The sequence below is a fragment of the Ambystoma mexicanum genome, chromosome 12 (genome assembly GCF_040938575.1).
Source record: "Ambystoma mexicanum isolate Mex_15411 chromosome 12, UKY_AmexF1_1, whole genome shotgun sequence".
Taxonomy (NCBI): domain Eukaryota; kingdom Metazoa; phylum Chordata; class Amphibia; order Caudata; family Ambystomatidae; genus Ambystoma; species Ambystoma mexicanum.
The window spans coordinates 606,898,517-606,908,474 of NC_090936.1; positions in this window are offsets into that span (position 1 = coordinate 606,898,517).

Sequence of the window (9,958 nt, forward strand, 5' to 3'; positions counted from 1 at the left end):
TTGAGGAAAGTAATTGGTTACATATGATCTCTTTTCTGCTGCAAAATTCAACACTACAGCGTTGCAGAGTTTGAAGGAACTAGTTGCAAAGGGTAAGATGTTGGGGCACAAATAATTCCACCACACATACAATGTCAGGTTTGCAGAGGCTACAAAGGGTAAGACAAAACTGTACAAAGATTTGATGTGTGAACACTCTTCTGCTTAAAGGGCCAGTGTCACAAGTGGGCTTCTTGTAACAAGCCCCTGCCAGATCACTGGGGCAAAGTGGAGAAAGCCAGCAAATCCTCCACACACAGACCTGCGTTGCTTAGCTGGCAACAGGAGCCAGTCCCCATGGCTGCCCCTCTGTTCATCCCAAGAGTCAAGCAGTGGTCTGTGTCACATAGCCACTCCCTCTTTCCTCCAAGCTACCCTTCATCTTTCGGAAGGGTGTCTGCTAAAAAGTAGTCGACATTGGCTTGCAAGCATCCATCTTGGTGGACTATTGAGAATTGGTATGGCTAAGAACCACGGCAGGACTAAAGCATGTGTATCTGTTACACTCTAGTCAGGTGAGTGGTATAAGGTTTGTAATCAGGGTGAGGGTCTGCCCTCTAAGATATTTCAGGGAGTCTGTGGCTCCTTTTATAGCCAGACTGTCCAACTCCAAGACTGCATAATTTCTTTCTTTAGGGAAGAGATTTCTGCTTAGAGGATGGGTTACTGTGAGAAACTAGAAGGTGTCTCACCCACTAGTTCCCAGGGCTCTGTCATCCAGGTGGCCTGGACACAGCCACTGCTTTTGGTTCCAGTTTCAGCGGAAGGATCACCTGGGTGAGGGGTCTTCGGAGAGTGGGAGTGGGTGGTATCACCTTCCCTGTAACACCTTTACCCCATCCTACCCGGTAGGATATTTAAGAACTCTACCTCTCCCCTTTTACAACACAAACACTTTCTCACTGACAGCCTGCTCTAAGGGAAAACAAACTTAACACCCGAGCCTTGTGCCTCATATTTACCAATATTATGGTCAGACAAGGTCAGGCAATTATCGACAATCACTCACACCTGACTTCCATTACACTTCTCCACATGGATAAAAGGCGGAGCATGAGAGCACATTCTCGGAGAGGCAAGGCACACAATGAAGCAGCAGTTTTGAGAAAGCAGCTGAGCAAGAGAGGAAAGGCAGCAAAAATGAAGGGGATCGCAAAGAGGGACATTCCCTTGACCTTTTCGACAAGAAACCGTAACTTTACTGAACCCTTGAGGGAAAACGTAAGTCCAGGAAGCCAGGCTGAAGAATTCTGCATTGTGTGTCAGAGATACCGGGGTCCTGCTGCATCAAAAATCAAGGCAGGGAAAATCACCAGCCACTGTGGTAATGTCCTTAGCTCCAAAAACAGAGCTGCATCAGTGAAAGCAACACAGCCGGTGAGTTGGGGAGACCGATACAAGACCGGCCTGTGTTGAAGCCAAGGTTTTAAGTAGCACCACCGTAAGGCAAGCACTGGAATGAACATTGTTAAAATGCATGTGATAAGAGACGTGAGTGAAGTGCTTGAACTTTAAAGCAAGCTACACTACCTTTGACGGAGTGGTCTGGCTCAATCAAAGGTCTCTGTAAGGTATCCAGCTGAGAAGTAATAAGAGTAGATCAATTTGGTCCGAGCCCGGCAAGGGAGATCAATTGAAAGAGAACCAATAAATGGGAATCAAAGTGGTCCTAGGACAGGTCAAGCAAAATCCTGCGCACAGTCGAAAGTCTTCGATTTTGAAGAAATAGAGAAAGTTTGGAAAAGTATGTGAATTTGGTCCAAGCCCGGCAGAGGGAGACCAATTGAAGGTTTTGTGTTAAAGTGGGTCTCAGCCCATCAGAGTGGGACCCGGGATGAACAGTAAATCACCCGAGAAGTTATATAAGTGAAAATCCTAAGAAGAAAGGAACTGTACTTGTTTGTCATGTTACATAAGGCCCTCTGAAATAAGAGACTTTTGAATGACAAAGAGACTTTGGCACAGAAGGTCCGGATGTTGAAGTCTCAAACTGCATCCTCGTGCTAGAGAAGCCTGGAAGTGTGCTAAGCTTGAGTGTGCTGCTTTGTTCCGTGCTGAAAACATGGAGAAGGGAAGCCATCGGCTTGAATAGCCCGACATATTTCTTGAACACTTTTCTTTTGCATAACATTGTTTCCGACACTTGTATTTAGAAGTAAGGATTGGTAATATTTTTATTAGTATAGGCCCTTTTATTTTGACAAGACACAAATAGGTTATTAATATTTGATGGTTGTAGCTTGCTCCCATCTTTAGATTTAGGATTAGATAGTCGTTTTGCAAACCCAGTTGCAGTTCAATAACACACTTGAACTGTGATCACTTGTGTCTATCTTATTGTTTGATACCATGCCTTCCTTAAATTACTCAGTTATTTCGCTCTTTGGACAGCACAGCACCTAGTCCCAACACACCCCTATGATCCTATAGAGGTGTCAGTCAGTAGAATACAGTTCTGGTTAGATGCTGGCATTATAAGAAATGGCGTTTGGCAAAGTGAGTTCTTCAGTCGCTTTAAAGCCTCCTCTCTGTCTGTCCATGTGATATTGTTTGTCTTTGCTCCTTTCAGTAAGTCTGTGAGAGGTCCCACTACTGTTGAAAAGTGAGGGCGAATTGCTGATAGTATCCAACCAAACCCAGGAAACCTTGGAGTTCTCTCTTTGTTGTAGGTGGTGATAATTTCTGTATGGGCTACACCTTGGCTTCCTGGGGTTGTACTGTGCCTTTCCCCACTTTGAATCCCAAGAATTTTACTAAAGGCAAAGCTAGCTAGCACTTGTCGGAGTTGGATTTTAAACCAGCCTTCCTCAAGCTTTGGGTTACAAGGTGCAGGTGATTCATATGATCTGACCAGATCTTACTATTGATCACAATATCATCTAAACAGGCTCCAGCATACTCCTTTTGAGGCGGTAGCATGTTGTCCTTCATACGCTCAACTGTAGCTGTGGTGCTAAGGAGTCCTAATGGCAAAATGTTTAACTGAAATAATAGTTTTCTCCCTATATCAGGAAGCCATAAATATATGTCAGGAGCCTTTAACTAGATCCATATTAGAAATATAGGTAGCTGGTTTTATTTGCGTGGGGCATCAGGTGGACATTGAACTGTGAGATTGTGTTTACCTTGTGAGACTATAGAGAATTTCCGAGGTCTGTCCCATTTGTCAACCAGTACTACCAGTGAGGATCAATGGCAATATTTGGGCTGGATGACAGCAAGTGTCATGCGCTGCCGAGCCGATTGTCGGTTACTTCCGCGATGGAGGCTCCGGCGCCGACCATAGTTCCAGCACGTTGCGTTTCCTTGTGTGCAGTCACGGTCTAGTTTTCCTTCAACATGGCGGTCACTGGGAAGTACATAAGTCTCCCTCTCCCAGCTATCAATGCGTTGCAACCCCCGTAGCTTCCGCTTCAGCCTTTTGGGTGAGACGCTAGTTTTCTGTCTTGCGGCTTGCCGCTCTGTCTCTTCGCCTTATCTCTCCTTGCAATACCTCTTTTCTTCCGCTAATCCCCCCTCTCTTTCTCTTTCCCTTCCTGGTTCTTGGTTGGTTTTCTCTTTCATTTCCGGTGGCTCGCCCCTGCTCCTCGGCTTGAGCCTCTCTCCCTTTCTCCTGGGTCCTGCTGCCGCTCGAGTTTTCTTGCTTGAGCTTCCCTCACGCTTCTCCCTTTTAGTGAGAGCGCTTCCTGGTCTCTGTCGCCTTCGGCTCTGCTCCGCCTCCACAGCCCGCAGCGGCCGTCCACCTTCACTTCTTCGACTGCTGGACTCTCGTACTTTCCCTGGGAAGACTTCTGCTCGACCTCCTGCCTCACAAGGGTTTTTTGTGCCAAGAAGGCTTTTTCCCTTGTCGCCTACTACGGGAGAGGAGTCCCAGGACTGCTTGTTTCAAGCATTCACTGTGGCTTCCTCTCGGCAAGTTGCTTCATCCACAAGGAGAGATTTCTGCGCACGTCGGCGTCTCAATACAGACGAATTGCAGGATTACCATTCAGGTGAGGAGGAGAAAGGGAAGGAATTGGACAGCAAGTTCCAGCATTCCCTCTACTTGTGTTTACACTGCCTAGTGTCTGGCTTCAGGTATTTGGTAAGGTTGAATCCTAATGGATTCCACAGTGGCCATTTCTAACAGATGAACAAAAGAATGGACCTTCCCCAGTCTATCCACACATACATCTTCAAAACATGCTTAGTAATCTCATAGGTCGTTCACTTGACAGTTCTTTAAGATTTCTAAAATCATCTGTATCAGGTTAGCATCTGAATAAGTCTTGGTATAAACATGTGCATGCTGGTAACCCTACTTTGCCATTGTAACACAGAGTGGTTACATGAAGATATCCTTGATATCACACTGATTAGACTGCTTTGGTTAGCGTTTTTATAACGTGGAAGCTATCTAGTAGACTATTAAGGTAGCCTGTCTACTGCGCTCAGAGAATCCCTTTAGCCTAATTTCTATGGTAGCCTGACTGTCTCACCTAGAAGATGTTAGGACAACCAGTCTATTGCAAGAGTAGCGTGTCTGTAGTGCCTAGAAAAGTCCACAAAGGTAGCTGGCTTTTTCTTCCCCACAGAAGATTGGATGAAACAGCAACATCAAAGATAAGCGCCATTTGAGCTTAAGGTATGTATAAACGCACCACTTTTGTGGACATCTGCTGCATGCACTGCCATCCATCCACGCACTGTAGGATGCAGCTACGACTATGACAAATTTGGTCTAGTCGGTCACATCACTGCCTCACACAAACACCAGACTTGAATGAACCCCTCTGTCATTAGAATACAATGAAACCTACAACAAATTTCAGTATAGCTGGGTACATATCGAGTCCCCTGCACTAGTGCTCAGTTGTGACCTCCCTCAGCACCTGTCCACACACCTGACTTATTGGGTTGCTCACTGGAGCCTGGCCAGCCCCGTAAGAACTAATCTTGGCCAAATGCATACACGCATATTAAACCTCCTCTTGGAACATTACTATGCCTGGATTTAGGTCCCCAAGGGCATACCTACCACAAAGCACTTGAGGCCATAGAATGGGAAAAAGTGCTATATAAATGACTACTAAACTACAATGCAATACACTAGCCATCAAAGAAGGATCACCCGGTACCTTCCAAACTTTAAGCCACTTGATATGGTAGATTTGTGTTCCTCATACTTTCAGGATAGCATGGTTTCCACTAACCTGTGATCTGTAGTCTGTTCAGCAGCTAATCAAAGAAGGGGATCCTCAACTCTGTCAGTAGCCTGATGAGATACAGGAGGACGTACAGAATTGGGGAAACCCCTCAGAATAGCGAAAACACCCTTGAAGAGTGTTCAGCGGTGAAGGCGATGGTGAGAAGGTAGGGCCCACAGGGGTGTACAGGCAGTGGTGAGAAGGTAGGGTCAAGAAGGGCATGGAGGCGAGTAGAGCACTGCTTGCAGCCAAGGTGAAAAGTCAATGTAATAATCTGATACTGCTAGAGGTATAGCAGATGGCAGCATTGGTATTGCAAGGAGTGCAGGCTGCAACGGGCTGCTACCAAGGGACAGAAGCAGCAGCTATGCAAGGAGCAATGACACAATAACAGCATTAAGCGAGGAGCGCTGGGACTTGAAATATTAGGAGAGAACAGGGAACATTATGAGTCCTGGATTAGGGTAAGTGGAGAGCGCTGTCAGCACGGAGAGCTCAAGAGGGGGAATGCAAGAGCTGAAGCAATGAGCGCTGCAGGGAGCAAGAACAAGGTCTCTGTAGTACTGTATGGTCAGCCGCTGGAGCGAGGAGCTCTGCAGGGAGCCAAAGCAGAGTCTGCCGCGAGGAAAGGCACTGGAGCGAGGAGCACTATCGGGAGCCAAAGCAGGACCCACAGTGAAAAAATTCACCGGAGTGAGGGCACTGTTCCGGCAGGCTGGCACTGAAAGCGGGAGGTGCGAGAAACACAGCCAGAGCCAGGGGTTACCTGTAGGAGTCATGAGCAGTGGATCAAACCAAGTTTCCAATGTGCAATGAGGTAGCAATGCATGGTGTTGGGTATCTCTAGGTTGCTGTCCGTAAACCAGCATAAATTGGGAGCAACTGATGGAGGTTTCCAGAGTATTCCTTACAGTAAACAAAGCCCAAGGAAGGTGACCATCCTACTTCTTAATGGGCCTCATTACATGTTTGTCGGTGCAATATTAACGTCGCAGTAATACCATTTACCGGCACGTTACTGCACCAGCAAACTACAGGTTTAGTGGTGGGGTGGCCAGATTTACTGGAAGCTCAGAGCTGCTGGTAATTCTGGCACCCCACCACCAAAATAGGCCAGTATTATTGGCCCTGGTATTACTGATGCTGGTAATATCTGCATTTCCACCCATGAATTCCTATGGGACTCCATGGGATTCTATAAAATGGAGAATTCCAGTACTTACTGGAACTTGGAATCTGCCAGTAATTCCGGCAGACCAATTGCCGGTAACGGTAATACCTTCTGGTGGTATCCCACCAGACTTCATTCACAGATTTCCTTTGGAGTTTATTCAAAGACTGAATCTCACAACTGAACCATCTGATTCAGGACTACAGATGGTTGATCTGGGAGTATCAAGACATAATAAAGTTTTGAGCTTGGACATGAATGTGGATTTCTAATCTATAAGGATCTCTTGAGGAAGCCCTAGCCTGGAAAAATTGATAACAATAGGCTTGATGAGTGGTGCTATTTCAAATGCTTGAGGTTAGTCGGTGCCATAGTCTACAATGAGAAATATGCGTCTGTTCCCACTTTTGGAAGGGCTAATGTGTCCCATACTGCTCATACCCAGCCGAGAGAACAGAGTTGCAAAGGGGCACGCCCGACATTTATGCAAGAGGTTTTTCTGACAAAACGGCTTGTATGGATAACAGAAAAAGATATACTACCTCCAAATCAGATTGAATTTTGTAAGGGGTCTGGTACAGTGCACGGTCTGATATTGCTGACTACTGCGGTTGAGCATGCCTGGCAAAAGCGTAACCTCGATGTGTACTGTGCATACATCGATTTCTCTGCGGCATTCGACACTGTGCAGAGAAATCGTTTGTGGCAAAAGTTACACAAGTGGGGGATCCCACCAGGTCTTCTTCGAATGCTGATGATGTTGCACACTAATACAACAGTACAGATACGCCTAAATGCTGAGGGCAAACTATCAGCCACAATGCCAACGACCAGCGGAGTAAAGCAGGGTTGTATGGTTGCTGCAGTGCTCTTTAATCTATATCTGGCAGATATGCAATCCACGTTCTGCCTGAGCAAAGCGAACCCAGTGAAAATCTCTGAGGTATTTGTTGGTTGGTTAGCATATGCTGACGACCTAATCCTGTTGGGTTACACCCCTGCTGTTCTTCAGCATATGCTATACACATTAGCTAAATACTGCTCAGACAATGGTCCACTTATAAACATCGATAAGAGCAAAGTGATGGTATTCACTAAAAAAAGAAACCCAAAAAAATACATGTGGCAATTGAATAACAAAAAAGGTGGAACAAGTAAAATCTTATAAGTATTTCGGTGTTATTGTGGACGAACGTTTGAATTGGAATACCCAATGGACATCTCTTCAAAATCGCTGCACCATTGCGACCAATGCTTTGAGCATATTCATTGGCAGAAACTGTGGCTATTCTGTATCAGCAGTATTGACCATATACACAGCTAAAATCAGGGCCATACTATTGTATGCAATAATTATTTGGGGACATATCATCAAGCTGGTGGAACGGTTTGAAGCTTGTTTGTTACGTAAATTATTTTGTTTACCAGCCACCGTAAGTGCAGAGTATATCTATTTAGAATTTGACTAACTGGGGATGTCACATGTCTTTATCAGTCACTGTGTGTTAAATTTTGATAATCTAAACCGTTTGAATGTTGACACCATAATTGTACCATATGTTGCTGCTATACTCAGCCTGGATGTGCCTGCTTCGTTTGGAATAAAGGGCAAATTGAAAAAAAATCACTTACAGTGGATTGGTTCATTGCCCTTACAATGTAATCCCAGCATTCTGAACATAACTCAAAAGAGTAATGAAAAAAATCTGTTACGAACAACAGTTAACTAATCTCACCACTAAATCCCATAGTGGATTTTATTGTCAAGAGCGAATAATAAGAACATTTACACCAGGATACATTAATGCGTACCCAAGTCCGCAAACTGTTCGAGTATATCTCTTACTGAAATTTAACAAATCAGTGGCACTCGGTACTCTGGGTGCACGAATGGGATTATCCCACACGAAGCGTATGTGTCGATTATGTGGAAATAACATAACTGAGACATTACATCATCTACTAATTACATGTGAAAGTTTGGATGCTGTTCGATACAAAAATATGAAGTCATACAATAATTGTTATGATCCTAGTGAAATAGAAGACTTATGGCTTCAATTCCTGCGTGGCGATGATTTGAATTTGATATATTTTATGACTACTTCCTATAAACAGATTGTACTGATTTTAAATTGTCTTGAGTGACCATGTAATGAATTGTAGTGTATATATATGACCTGTGAGAAATGTTTCTTATTTTTAAACTTGCTTTTTAACTTCTGGCTATATGTGACGATGAATTGTTAATGGTTATACAAAGCATTTGTTTTGCTATATGTACAAATAAAAAAAACCTGAAAGGGGCACGCCTGACATTTATGCAAGAGGTTTTTCTGACAAAACGGCTTCACTTTTTTTTTATAGTTGCCTGCCAAAAAACTACTAAGGATGTGGTCCTGCGTTTTTGCAACGTCCAGGTGTCAAATGTCAAATGTGAATGGATCATGTCTAAGATAATTCTTCTAAAGGAAGGCAAAACTAATAACTGATAGAGGGGGTGGGGCAGACTCCCCATGTTGTTTTTTGCCCCATAAAGTTATGCTTTCCTATCCACAAAATGGGGACTTTTCCAACCTTTTCCATAATCTACAGAGATTGTTCAACATCGGACCAGAAGGAAAGGTCATTGCATTGGGCCAGGGAGCGCAAATGCATGGTCAACGTTTTGACTAGGTATCATCCTGGAATGAGTGGGCCAAACCTCCTTTCTTCCCCCTGACGTCAAAGGTTGTGGCAGGTTGTTGTCATGGAAGTGAGTGTGCCGTTGGCATTTTATATGTGGTCTGGTTGGCCTATGAATGGTTCCCTATGCGTGTGGTTCCTTATGTTTTGGGTTGCCAGGGGTTCTGGGCATAGGCGGCTGCTGTGTGTGGGATTTCTGGTACCGTCTTTGTGTTTGGATGATTGGGGTTTGGTGCTGGTCGTGTTACCTTAGACATTCTTTTGTGTTTCCCTAGGGAGGGAGAGGTGTTGTAATGTGGCTTGCAGTAGCAGTGAGTGATGTCATGAGCTGGTGGAATGTGAGGGTTGGAGTGTTCTACAGGGTGACCGTTGGACTGAGAGAGAGAGCTGAGGGGTATGGGTGTGGGGGTGAGCCCGGTGTCTCCCTTTTGATGTTGTCATCTGTGTCCCCTTCTATCCCTTGTGTACTGATGGAGTACAGGACCAGGACAATAAATGACCATAAACTTACCTTTGGTGTCCCGGATGCCCACTTTGTTACACTGGCGACGAGGATGGGATGGTAGGTGGACTGCCTTCTCCATCGGCGCTGATGGGGGGGTGCAGCACCCTTGGAACACCGCCCCCGTGGAGGTCCCCCACACCCAGGCGGGCCGTATCGAGTTGGTCCGCCCTACGCAGTTTGTTGCCCCTTTGGTTCTCCGGGATGGTATGTGTCCAGAACAGAACGCCTCACATGTTACGAGGGGTAGCGTTAACTGTTGTTGTTGCTTGGAGCCGAGAGAGATTTTCTCCATCTTAAGGTTGGCCTGGGAGCCTGACGAACTGGGTGGCGCTCCTCTGTCCAGGAAGAGTTGAGCGCGGCTCCAACTGTGTG